The following is a 15,065-nucleotide window of genomic DNA, read 5'->3' as shown; positions in this document are numbered from 1 at the left end:
TGACATTTCAAGGTCAGGCATGTAGTCTAGAAAGCAATATGGATAATATAGCACATGGGAAAACTTAAATAAAGCATAACTTAGGGGCCCTCAACTTCGAAACATGCTTATAATTCAAAGTATCATATTCAAATTTAAAGTGGCTAAAGGTACTGAAAGGAAATAGAAATTAGCACCAGAAAATATAAAGTTTCGATTCATGACTTACCGCTGCATGAATAAGGATTGAAAAAGAGTGACTTAGAAGTGTTCTGGTTTCAGTTTCACTTTATCAAGATCATCATGACATTTGTTTTAAAATCCGATCCAGGGAACACAACTAGAAAATCAGGAAAGCAGGTTAAGTGTGAACAAGTAAGCCTGTGGCTGATTGCAGGAACACTGTGACTACACATGATCTTTCATTATTACCGAGTTACAGACCCATGAGCAAGCCATTCCCCAGAGTTAGCCATCAACCAATTCGAACTGTTCTCTTTTGCATGGAAGGAAACAGAATCAAAAAGGACTACTTCTTAATATATATGATGATGGGGAAGCTCAGCCAATCACCTCTGGCTAGGTGTGACCACCTGGAGCACTGGTAGAAAAACAGGGGTAGATAGGTGCAGACTGGTGCTAGCCGGACCATTTTGGATTTAGGACCTTCCACTCTTGTAGTGTGAGTCCCCCCCGCCCCCCCCCCCCCTTTTTCAAGTATTAAATTATATCTGTTGTTCTTGAGCTGGTCTGGTTATTTATCGTCAACAATATTATATTTTATTGGTGTTTTAATAAATAAAACTTACCTGAAGATCATATTGCAAAGCTAGACACAGTAGTCAGCCACAACCGACACACTAGTTAGCCATAGAGGCCGGGTGGTGGTGTTGCACATATATCCTTTAATACCAGGACTAGAGAGGAAGATAAGGCAAGATGAGACACAAACTCCCTCTCCTTTCAACCTGAAGATTTCATGGAGGTAAGAGCTCTCTAGTGGTTGACTGTTTTGCTTCTCTGATCTTTCAGCTTGAACACCAATAACTTTCTTTGGGGTTTTCTTTGTATCCTAGAAGGAAGAATGGCAGCACACAGGCAGACTTGAAGCTAGAGGAGTAACTTAGATTTTGGCTTCCTGGTCCCCAGGCAGGAAGAGAGAATCCTAGGCCTGGAGGGAGCTTTGGAATCCTCAAAATCCACTGTTGCAGTTTAGATGTAATTGACCTACATAAGCTCATAGTGAATAGCAATATTGGGAGGTGTTGCTTTGTTAGAGTAGATATGGCCTTGTTGGAGAAACTATGTCACCTTTGAGATTTTCTATGCTCATGAAAACACCCAGTATCTCAGCCCACTTCCTGTTGTTGCCTTCTGGTCTTAGCCAGTGCCATGACTTCATTAGGACCACCATGCTCCCCACCATGAAAAATGACTGAAGCTCTAAAACAATACGGTCAACCCCCTTAAATGTTTTCAATTGTAAAGTTGCTATGATCATGCTGTCTCTTTACCACAAGAAGCCCTAGCTAAAACACCAAACCACAACACTTCCTCCAGCAAGGTAACCCTTATTCTAACAAGGTTAAACTTCACAATCCTTTTCAAGTAGTGTCAGTCTCTGATGAATAAGCAGTGAATATATGAAGCCATAAAGGGGCATTTTTATGCAAACCACGATAGAGTGTAAAATAAATTTTTACAAACACTGTTGAAAATTTGAATAGTCAAATTAAGGAAATAAAAGAAAATGATAGCCTCTATTTTACTCCATCCACAATCTGGAAGGAAGCACATAAATGAAAATTTCCAAATGGTAATGGTTAAAAACAAACTCACTCAGAAAAACACTGTTTCCAGTGTGTACTTTTTCTTGATCTTTTCTGTTGTTTCATGTCTAGTAGGAGAAACCAACTGGTAAATTTCCCCTTAGCCTTAGGACATGACTATATTATCTCCTGGATCAAAATCTTGCATGTCATCTAGAATAATCATATCATCTCCCTTCACAGTACCAACTTGTCAAGTTTACTATGTATTCCTACACATAAGACTTCAGTCTTATAATTCAATTCCCAAATAGGGAGGCATATGTTTGATAAAAGTCTGTGGATATTCAGTACTGTTTATTTCTTCTTGATTAAGAAGGTCTTTAGTGTCTGATATTGCAGTGTTGTGATTTTTGACAGAATTCATGGAATGGTGGTAATCTAACAAATATCTTACAAGTAGGGGAAATCTTCTGACCTCACAGTTCTTGAAGAGAATATCTTTGTTTGTCCAATTAGTGAGACAGTACAGATCCAGAATGTCATGAAATAAGTACTTAAGAAATCACCTTGTAAATAGAAGGTCAAATTTTGAGAATGGGAAAAGTATGACAGAGTTTTCAAAAGAAAGCAAAGTATTGATATATCAAAGACAGTTTCATAATAGGAACTTTTAAAGATTTCATCATGTATCTTTTTTAGTTTCAATTCTGACATTTTTTACATTATAAGAACTTTGTTTCCATAAAGTGCTTGTAGACCTGCAGTTCATAGCATAAACCCTTTGACCTCCATAATTTCCTCACTTTTCATATTAAACAGTTCTACTTTCTTTACTGTTTGCATGTCACTTCTGTAACTCATATAAAGTCCTGAACACTTCCTCTGAATGTGCATCTGTTTGCTTTGGTCATTAAATTGCCATGGAACTGTGTCAATCAGAGCTGCATGTGTGGTCTGACAGCAGATTGTGCACAAAGAGTGACTGTCACTCCTCTCTAATTACTATTAATAATGCAGTCAAAGCTTGTGTCATTTTGGCTGTCTGGTTTGTCTATTGGCTCATATTTAGTGGATAAGAAACTCCAAGTGCATTCATCACTACATGCACTGGTCTTTTACATGCCTTATTGTTCACGTAGATTTTTTGCATGTAAATCACAAACTAGTTTTATTTGTATTAAACATAATTTTACAGCACTCAACTTCCTATTATATTTATATTTTATTTCTTTTGATTTTATTTTGTTAAGTTAGGGATATGTGAATTACATTGACTGTGAACATATAGCATTGTCGAGAATAAACTGATCTACTTGCTTCCACTTCTCACATTGCTAGACTACAGATATATGCTACATGAAGCATATTTTATGTATTTTTATTTTTAATGCTTATATTAAATTAATATGTTGGTTATTGGGAAATAAAAAGTTGTTGTAAAAGGCTACTGCACTTTCATTTTCCTACTGCCTAGACCTGAATACTCCTCAGAAACTACATTAATTAAACACTGCTTGGCCAATGGCTCAGACATATTTCTAGCTAGCTCTTGCATCTTAAATTAACTAATTTCTATTATTTTATACTTGCCTTGAGGCTCATGGTTTATTATCTCTTGCTCCTTGGGTAGCTACATGGCTTTTGCCTGACTGCACCTTATTTCTCCCTTCATTCAGTTTAGTTTTTCCACCTAGTTATATTCTTCCCTGTCATAGGTCAAAGAAGCTTCTTTATTAACAAATGATAATAAAAGCATATTCACAGTATGCAGAGGTGAATCCCATATCAATTTGTAATTCTCAGATTAATTATTTTCTTTATTAGTTAGAGTCTTATATCTTCATCTTTATAAGAAAAAATAGGTTAACGTGTAGAAGACACATTCCCCATTCTGTATTCATGACTTTTGCTAAAGACTACAAAATGTTACTGAAGTAACTTTAAAAAGAAAATAAAATCTTTAAAAGGAGAAGTAAAAATACAAAAGTAAAGAACACATTAACAAAATCAAAATGAGGTATTTGAGTAAAAAATAAATAAATAACATTGAACTAATGTTAGATAGCTCTATTGGAATCTAAATTTTCTTACAAATAAATGTCATTTATTCAAATTTTAGAAGATTAAAAAAGATACAAAGGGGGCTGGAGAGATGGATAAGTGGTTAAGAGCACTGGCTGCTCTTCCAGAGGTCCTGAGTTCAATTCCCAGCAACCACATGGTGGCTCACAACCATCTGTAATGAGATCTGGTGCCCTCTTCTGGCATGAGGGCATACACGGAGGCAGAATGTTGTATACATAATAAATAAATAAATCTTAAAAAAAAAAGATATAATGCAAAGTGGTATTGATACCTGTCAAGCAGACTCAATAATTTGTATCTATATATATTTGTGTGTAATCTTAAATCTATCACCTTGAAATGGACATAAGAGGCATTCAGACTAAGGGTAGTTTCCCCCAACTGGCTGGAAGGGAGGAAGGGATATGTATCTCAATCAAAAAATATATTTTTGAACAAATCTTACATGTTTTATTTATTAAAAAATGTTAGAACTCTTTCAACTTAGAGATATTTAGTTATTTAATAAGAATTTATGTTTAGGCATATCACTTTTACTTATGGAACTTACGGAAGTTTAGAAGTTTCTATTTTCTGTCTATATAGTTTCTTGACAAGTATGATTGTTTGACACATATAAGATATTCTTTTCACTCATGCAGTTTTCTTACTGTCTGTTTTTTCTGTTTGTTTGTATAAGATTTTACCTCCAGAATTCTGGCTTCAATATCAAAGCAGTGCAGAATTTCTTTGTGTTAACAATCATTTAGCTGTTCAAAGTGACCTTCCAATGCTAGAATATTTTCTGTGTTTGGCATAAATCATTGTGATCTTCCAAAAACATCTCTCTTGATCTTTGTCTTATAATTGGTCTTCATTTGTTAGCTTTTAAAAAGTATGTGTAAAGAATGCAATGTTCCTTCAGGGCAAGACATTCTGCTTATTGGTATTTCTCATTTGCTACAAGTTATAAAGGGTTGCTTTAAAAATGACCTCATAGCATGTCTGTTGAAGGATCCAGGGTATGCCTGCTTTCTGTAGACAGTGGACCAGGAAGTTTCCCTCTGTGTAAAGTCCCCTAGATTGACTTGTACAGAAGTCAGGCTCTCTTGAATAGAACACTTCCTTTGTAGGAATGCTTTCTTCCTTAGAAAGTCTGCTTCCTCTCCTGGGGAAGATCATTCTCTGATCTACACTTGAATAAATGCTGACCTCTAGGTCTTGTAGGTGTATCTACCTCCATTGGCTATTAGTTTTCTTCTGGTGAGAGATGGCTTTTATCACATTTTCAGCAAAAGGACAGTTTTTCATCTTCTTTTTCTCTGCTCAACATGTCAGATCCTGAAAATATGTCCCTGAAGCGTTGTCACTGAGACCTCTTGTGTTGCCATCTTATCCTGAATGACCACAAAAGGGAACATTTCTTTTAGTCTACAAGAGTCAAATTAACTCATGTTAAAAGAAACAAGTGAACTTGTAGGAAATTATGTCAACTGAGGTGAACCTAAAAAAAAAAAAAAGGCCAATATCAAGTTGAAAAATCTCTGTTGTCAAGGAATATAGCATATATTCAAAAATTATAGTTTTGGAGTAATATCCAAAAATAACATTCGAGGCAGTTATATGAATATCAAAACAGAAATTCTACTTACTTTGTATACAATAATACAGATACTTGATAAGGAAATTGATCAAATACCAAAGACACTAAATCCAAATCACTTGTCCTCACTAGAGCCAGTTACAGAAGTCAAAAAGAAGATGTTTGTTTTAGTAAGGGTTTTTATTGCAATGTCAAGACACCAAGACTATTGCAACTATTATAAAGAAAAATATTTAATTGAGGTGGTGGTTGTTCAAATGCAAAGGTTTAGTCCATTATCATCATGAAAGGGAGCATGGTAGCATATATGCAGGTATGGTGCTAGAGAAGGAGCTGATACATATTGATATTTCAATAAAAATAAGTAGACTGATTTAGATAAAAATAAGTAGACTGAGGCACTGATATGGCTTGAGAATATATGAGACCTCAAAGCCTACCTCCACAGTGACACACTTCTTCCAACAAGACCATATGTACTTCAACAAGGACACACCTTCTAAAAGCACCACTTCCTCTGGGGGCTATTTTCTTTCCAACCAAATCATTCATTCTCTGACCTTCAAAGACTTGTATCTATACCATAATACAAAAAGTGTACTTATTCCATTTTAAAAGCACCTGAAGTCTATAACAGTCTCAACTTATTTAAAAGTCTAAAGTTCAAGTTTCTTCTGAGATTAATTCAATCTTTTAACTGTAATCACCTGTAACATCAAACTCAAAAAAGCAGATCACATACTTCAACATATAATAGTACAGGAAATATTTTGCCATTCCAAGTCATAGAGAAAAAAAGTACAGCGAGGAAATACTGGTCCAAATTAAGACCAAAAACCAGCTGAGCAAAGTCCAAACATTCTGTCTCCATGCCTGATATCAAATGCTGTTGTTCATTACGTGAAAGATGTGATTCGGATTCTTCCATTTTTGAAATCTTCCCTTTGTTATATTAAAATCTACACAAATGCCAAGATCAAAATTAAATAAACACGAAAACTTTTTTGTTCCATTATTTTATCTCTCATACCTCAATCTTACTAGGTTTACAGAAACTTTCTGGCTCTGCTGAGTGCTCTCCTTTACCCATTTCATCCCATTAGTCCATAGCATTGCCAATTTATCCCAACTGCCATCCCTTTAAGAACTTATTTAGGAATACTAAAATGTGAAGAGAAAATATACTAGCATAAAACAGTGAAAATATTCACAAACTTGTGTGAAAATACTGTTCACTATAAGGCAAATTCCGAAAGGGAGAAAGGTTCCAATGAAAGTTTATCTAACGTTTCTGTCATACAGTGTTGCTTATGTTGCTAAGAATGACAGTTGTACTATGCCAGGCTTTCTTTCTTTTCTTGCATTTACTGCTAAAGGGAATTGTGTTCAGTCAAGAATATTTTTTAAAATCCAATGAAAATTAATATTTGTGAGAAATAGAATGAGTGAACCAAACATTGCAGAATGTGGTATTCTTAGTTAAAATGTATATTTATCTATAAAATTCATAGATAAATGATGTTTTATTATTTGGGAACAATTCAAGGTGATTTTTTCCCTTATGATATTCAGAATCCTACCTGGAAATCTAAGTCAAAAATCTGAAGGTCCTCCTCTGTTCCTCTGTTATCTTCCTGACATTTAACCAAACAATTTGTTTAACCTGTCCTGCTCCTCTCACAGGTAAACATCTTTCACACAAGTTATTTCTGCTTTGTTTCAGCAACAATGTCCTAATTTTTTTGAATACTTTTGTTATGTGATGGCACTTTTGCTGAATAACCATTTACCTTTCAATATACACAGACACCATGCATGTAATGATGTACGTGCATGAAGAAAATTCAAAACTTTACATCATCGTGACTCTTTAAAGTAGCTATGTCCAGCAGCCTTGCAACTTGTAATATATCTTTCATTTAACAATGAAATATAGTGTAAATATAGTGAGTAAATATCACAAGCACTTTATACTCATTAGAACTGCAATAATAGACATGAAGATTAGAAACTATTTTAAATTCTATATTTAATAATTAAAGCTCTAAAATAACACTTAATAATTTGTATTCATCATGTCTTACAGAGGTTAATTCAAATTTGAACTTAGCACAGAATCTACAAAACATGGCAATTAAATTTATCAAGAAATATTAGGATAAATTATTTGTCACGTTAAGATAGCTAATGTACAAGATAATTGTGTATCCTAGTATTCTTCTTTAATTGCTAAGACTTTACATAAATATTGTTCTGTGATAATTTCCCCAACTTGTAATACTAATTTTCTAAGTTATAATCACTCTGTAATCATAAGCTTTTGCAGTTCCCTAGGTATACATTACCATAAAGTAAAGAATGCTTATGATGATTTGTATGGGAAACACTCCTATAGCTCAGGCATCTAGATACTTGTTCCCCAGTTGGAAGCACTGTTTGAGGAAAGAGTATTACCTTGCTGGTATAAACATGTCACCGAAGGTCACTTTGAGAATTTACAGCTTTATTCAGTTTCCAGTTTCTTTTTTCTGATTGTATTTGTTGTTGATAATGTGATCTCAGAGCTTTCTGCTTCTGTCCTGCTACCAGGACTGACACTTGTTCCATTCCTCCCTGCCTTGATGAACTTTTATTCTGTGGGAACCATAGCCTAAAGTAAACTCTTCTTTAACTTATTATTGATCATGGTATATTAATCACTGAAATAGAAAAAAAATAAATGATAAATGCATTATTATAAACTTTTTATATTTCTCAGATATAAATTCATGAATTATGAATAGATAAAAAGTCATATTCATTGGTCAATAGTCAATACTTAAGCCATATTGTAGGGCTTATACTTTAAAATTTGTCAAACAAATATACCAGTTACTAAATTCATCTAGTAAACAACTTGATATTCTTTATTTTATGGAAAATGAAACCTTTTGGTAAATTATCTTAGTTTGCTGGGATCAGTTTATGAGATATATCATTATAAAGCATATTAATTCTAAAATTTTAAGCATTTTTTTTGTGATAAGAATGCCTGGTTGTCTCTATGAATGTCACGTATATATAGATACCGGCAGAGATCAGGTGATATTGAGAGATCCACAGAAATTGGAGTTACAGGCTGTTGTGAGCCCCTCAATGTAGATATAGGAAACCAAATATAGATTTTCAGGAAGAGCATTAAGGGCTTTTAACCACTGAACCATCTTTCAACCCTCTATTCTGAATATTTTACTCAAATTTAAAATCCAAGTATAACTTCAGTTAAGCAAGTTTTCAGTTCCTTAAGGAAAATAATAGATATGTGAAACTAAACTGTCTCATTAAGAACTACTATTTTTCAATTCTGAAAAGTGTGAGAAAACTTATTGCTATGAATTTCTGTAATTACTAGATACAGTCTTTTAGTATTGATATTGAAACGTGAAAGAAAACGCTCTGGGGACTTTGCGTTGTGACCATGGCAAAATAACAAAAATATTTTCATTTAATTATAAATGAGAGATTCTTGGATAAATTGATTAAATACAATTCTCTAGTAGTAGCTACGGGCTGTGTTCCACCGTCCAGCTCCTGGCCACTGGCTAGCTTTATACCCGAAATAACAACACATAAATTGTATTCATTTAAACACTGTTTGGCCCATTAGCTCTAGCCTCTTACTGGCTAACTCTCACATCTTGACTAACCCATATTACCAGGAAGATTCTAGCATATGTCCATCTTGGAATGGAGCTTCATTGCTTCTGGCTCAGAGAAGAGAGGCATGGCGTCTGCCTCACTTCCTCTTCCTCTCAGCATTCTGTTCTGTTTACTCCACCCACCTATGCTCTAACCTATCAGGCCAAGCAGTTTCTTTATTAATTAACCAATGAAAGCAACAGATTCATATATGACACCCCCATATCACAATTCTATATGATTTCTTCATGTGTATTATGTATACAACAAGCTACTATATTTGAAAAAAATGTCTTAGTCAAAATAATAAGAAAAATGATGAAGATAAAGGAGATAACTAATAAGAAATGAAGAAATTAAAGTATCCATATTTGCAGATTATATGATTCTTTTCTTAAGAGACACTAAAGACAGAACCAGATAAATACATTCAGCAAAATAGTATGACAAATTTGGCATGCAATTGCAGCAGCCTTTCTATGACCCATTGCAATAACATGCATAAAGAGAAAGAGACCCAGGAAACATTCTTATCAGTGACTGCATAAAAAATACCTTCTAATAAAATTAGCCAAATAAGTTACCTATAAAATAAAAACTTTAGAACCCTGAAGTAATTGAGGAAAGCAAGAGAAAATAGAATGGCTTATTGTGATGGTGGATTGGTAAGATCACAATCATGAAAATAAACAACCTATCAAAAGAAATCTATGAATTCAATTTAATACCCACCAAAATTCTAATGTAATAAACAAAATACCTTACAATTTATATGGAAACACAATAGATCCAGCATAGTCCAAACAATCTTGGACAATAAAAACAATACAGATGTATAGTAAAAGAATGACATGCTATAGGTATTAAAAACATAGACATCAATTTGTAGGATGGAAACAATCACCCAAATAGAACCTGCCCTCATACAACACCTAATTTAGTCAAAGAGTCAAAGAAAGTTATGAAGAAAAGAAAATATCTTCAACAATTGTGTTTGATCAAACTAGGTAACTACATATAAAAGGATGAAAATAAATTCTTTTTCTCAAACTGTGCAAAACAAAACTCCAAGAAGATAAAGGACCTCAACGTAATACACGACATCATTAATCCAACAGAGGAGAAAATAAGGACTATATGTTGATTTAGCTACATAGGGAAGGAATTTCTAACAAGGAGGCAGGTAGCACTTAAACAAATAATAAATAGAACTTCAGGAAACTAAGAGGCATCTGTACAGCAAAGAGCACCCTCATTCAAGTGTTCCAGATTACATAGACTGGAAAAAATATATGCCAGGTATACAGCAGATAAGTGTTAGTTTTTAGAATCTATGAATAACTAAAAACAGTACACAACAGCAAAAAATAACCCAAGAGATAAAGAAAAACTCAACTGAAAATAAAAATAGAAATGGATAATATATAGATTTAAATTGTTCAACAAATTTAGCCATCATGGAAGCACAAATTAAAATTTCTTTGAGATTTTACAATACCCAAATCAGAATGACTAAGGCTCAAAAGATGAATGACAACACATTCTGGTGTGACTAGGAAGAAAGAGGTTCATTTGTTCACTGTTAGTGAGCTTACAAACTGCTACAAAAAAGAAAAATATAAAGCTTGCTAAAGGTTTAGAAAATGTTTTATCAACTTCCCACATATTCCCTTATGGGAATAGTTTCAAGAAACTCTTTATCACACTTTAGAGATAATTACTCACTCATGTTTATTGCTACTGCATTCAAAAGAGTAAGGAAGTGGAAAATGTCTAGATGATTATCTACTGATGAATAGATAATGAAAACATTTTATGTTTACACAACAATATGTTATTCATATATAAATAAATTATATAATTTATAATTTAATGGGTGAACATGAAAATAATCCTTCTGTGTATGGTGATTCAAACATACATACATGTACACACACATACCAATGTACAAAAATTCCATGTGTTCTCTCCCTTATACGAATGTAAGTTTTCAATCTTTATATATGTATATTTAAATTGAAGTATCCAAAAATTTGATATTTTGAAACTACTATTAGGTCATGTTGAATGATTTCAAGGAAATACGGATAGAACATAAATAGCAAGTATGGGAGAAATGAAATAGGAGGGAAGAAGGGTTAAATGGATGAGGGATGGTATGGCAGGATAAGTAAGGGAATATGAAGAAAGATAACCAACAGTGAACATGACCTAAGGAAACCTACCTCTAAAAAGCTTCCCACAATATACACATACAGAATGAATTTAAAATGTATTTCCTATAACTTTTAGACATTGATTTTATGAAACACTAAATAGGTTATCAATTAAAAATAAAAGTGCTGAGTATGAAATAACCCTTCTGATGTTGCTGACCAGTGGGTTCCCATAGAACTCCCAAAATATAATAGATTATGGCCACTGATGTAAGCTATCCTCCGTAACTTTACACCAAGGCTCTATAGTTTAAAACAACATATATTTGAATTATTGAATCTGACTAAATCAACTTGATATTGATATTGAAGCTTTATCCCTATTGACTGAGTAGCTGGAAGGATCTATGAATTCTATTGGGGAAAAAAGAAATTACGAGTCTTAGAAAGCTATGAATTCTTTGAGCTACAATAATGACTTTTCTGATCAGAAATACCCATTGGTATATTAGTGGCAAGAATGTCATGGGAGTAACTGACAACTTTCTGATTGTATTTAAATCCTACTGTGTTTGACACTATTAACTGTTCAAAATCTTGTGGCTAGCTAGGTCATAGACCCTAGAGAAGATCTATATAATTGTTCTGCTAAGTGGGCATAATAATAAATGACATGCCAAGCTGCTGTCTTTAAACCAACATATTAGTCCATCTTTCAACTAATATTTCAGCAAATTTTGGGGCAGCAAATGGAGTTTAATACAGAGACTTCCTGCTAGTTAAAATGTAGGGAATAAAAAACTGGAAATCCTCATATCGAGAAGAGGTATCTATGTCAGATTCCTTCCAGGAAGACTCAGAGATGATCAAAGAAGGGCTAAGAGAAAGGAAGAGCCTAATATCATGGATATTTGTGTTTGTAAACAATATTTGATGACATGAGAGCACAGTTTTTTACATGAATAGAGGGGCTGTGACTGTGTGTTCAAGACCTGCATAATAATAAACCAACCAAACTTCAAGCTTGGATGACTGAGAGGTGTCTTATAGTTGGTGGGAGAGAGATAGTTTTATGGTTTAAAACTTTAGGGCTGAGACCATGGAAAGGCTACCTATTCTCAAGTGTATAGTTCTATATCTAAGCAGTAAGCATACTGAATGAGTTTTATAAAAAAAATCAAATAACACAAAAAGTGGAGAAAGGGATATTGAGGGGCACAGAAAAGAAATGAAGGGGATAAAATGGAAGGTAAATGTGATCAAAAAATTTATTGTAAGAAATTCTCAAATGATTAAAAATACTTTCTGAGTCTTGTGTGGTGGCACACACTTTTAATTTCAAAACTGGGGGCAAAGGCAGGAGAACCTCTGCAAGTAAAAGTTGCTGCCTTGTCTAAAATTTTAGTTCCAACCCTTCCAAATTACACAAAAACACTCTCTCTCATCATTAAACAGGTAAAACTAAACAGTACCCTAGCAAATTAAATCAGTTTTGATATTATTTTAAAAGCACATTAATTTCAAAATAATGAAAACCCTCAGGATGACAGATTAGAGTATATTCATGGCACTTGAGACACAAAGGTCAATTCAAGGTGACAGAGTAACTTTTAAGACATCCTGGAAAAACATGCCAAAAAAAAAAAAAAAACAAAAACAAACAAACAAAAAAAAAAAAAACAGCACCTGAAGATGTTGAGAGAGCCCTGAAATAGTCACACAGAAAACATATTATTTGTAATACTGTTTGGCCAATAGCTTAAAAGTATTTTTGGCTAACTCATATCTTAAATTAACCAATCTTCATTAATCTATGTGTCACCATGTGGCTGTAGCTAACCAGGTAAAGTTCCGGCATCTGTCTCTAGAGGGGCTACATGGCTTCTTTTTCCCAACATCCAGTCTGGTTTCCCTGCCTAGCTCTGTTCTGCCCTGCTTAACTATAGACTCAAAGCAGTTTCGTTATTAACCAATGGTATTCAAAGAATACAGAGGGGAATTCCACATCACCTTGCCTTTTCTGTTTAAGTAAAAAGGAAGGTTTTAACTTTTTTTTTTTTTTGGTTTTTCGAGACAGGGTTTCTCTGTGGTTTTGGAGCCTGTCCTGGAACTAGCTCTTGTAGACCAGGCTGGTCTCGAACTCACAGAGATCCGCCTGCCTGTTGCATATAACAAAACAGGTATCAAGCAAGAATTACAGTTATAATATTTATATCTACTTTATATTATATCATAACTAAGGAAAACTATAATTATACCTATTTTTTCATCTCCATCAAAGACCCCAGAAGGATATAATATTACCTAAGTTAACAGAAAGTGCATTGTAAGCAATTTTCAAAACTCCAGAATTGACAGAGTCATGTCACTACCTGGACAGTTACCCAAAATTCTTCTATGCTGTTGGGGTATCAGTCTTCAGACTACAGTCCCAAAATGTTTGGCAGACTTTTCTAAGAAGCAGAAAATTTCAAAGACAATTCTGTCTATATTGGTAGTTTGTCAGTAACTTCCTTCTGTGTCCTGCAGAATGTCTGGCAGAATCTTTCATGAAGCAGGAACCCCAAAGGACTGTCACATCTTTAAGCAATTTCAGCAGTCATCCCTCTGTGGGTCCTGCATTTTCAGTTCACACAGCACATCAAGCAGTCCAGGCAAGAGTAGTTTCCTGCCCAAACAGCTAACCAACTCCTTGAGGAGCCTCTTTAATGCCCTTCATCCTCTTAAAGTAGATTAGTATTACTTGGATCAGATGTGTTTCATTGTCATGAAGTCTTAAGCTCATAAAAAATTTTAAATGCCATATTCTGAAGGTCTTGGAAAGATTTGAAGAATACCTTTCTAACTGAAAAATATTTCTATATATCTAGAAAATATAACTAACACGACTACAAGCTTGATTATTATAGTTGATTATCTATTAACCTATATTTCCTAATTATGCATTACATTTTTAAATGAGTTGCACAAGCATTATACCTTAATTAAGAGCAGAAATATGTGTATAATAATATTGACCTTAAATTTGTATCAATTCAGCAAGATGAATACCAATGCAAACCTATATAGCATATCCCTCTTTAAATGTAAACAAATATTTGTAAACAATATTTGGTGATGTGGGCATAGTTCTCTCTAAACTTCTTCAAGCTTTTTTGTTGGGTGAAGTATTTGGGCATATTTATGGTGATCTTTCATGGGATTTTGGTCCATCAAACCACATTAGTCTGGAAGGATTCCACAGGTTCTCATCCTCTGTGAAAACAAAAGAAGAACCTCTTTTCCAAAGCACCATATCCTTAGACACAAATTTTGAAGACGAGATACCTTTAAAGTATACATATAGGTTACTCACTTATTTATTTATTTATTAAAAATTTCCACCTCCTTCCCTCCTCCCATTTCCCTCCTACTCCCCCCTCCCACTTCCTTCCCACTCCCTCTCAAGTCCTAAGAGCAGTCAGGGTTTCCTGCCCTGTGGGAAGTCCAAAATCTTCCCCCTCCATCCAGGTCTAGGAAGGGGCCCATCCAAACAAACTAGTCTGCCACAAGGCCAGTCCTTGCAGTAGAGTCAAAACTCAGTGCCATTGTCCTTGGCGTCTCAGTCAGCCCTCATTGTCAGCCACATTCTGAGAGTTCAGTTTGATCACATGCTCCGTCAGTCCCAGGCCAGCTGGCCTTGGTGAGCTCCCATTAGATCAGCCCCACTGTCTCAGTGGGTGGACACACCCCCCACAGTCCTGACTTCCTTGCTCATGATCTCCCTCCTTTTACTCCTCATTTGGACCTGGGAAGCTCAGTCCAGTCCTCCAA

The sequence above is a fragment of the Microtus oregoni genome, unplaced genomic scaffold (genome assembly GCF_018167655.1).
Source record: "Microtus oregoni isolate MIOR12 unplaced genomic scaffold, Mior012 000030F_ref0000283, whole genome shotgun sequence".
Lineage (NCBI taxonomy): Eukaryota > Metazoa > Chordata > Mammalia > Rodentia > Cricetidae > Microtus > Microtus oregoni.
Note: the sequence above shows the minus strand (reverse complement) of the source record.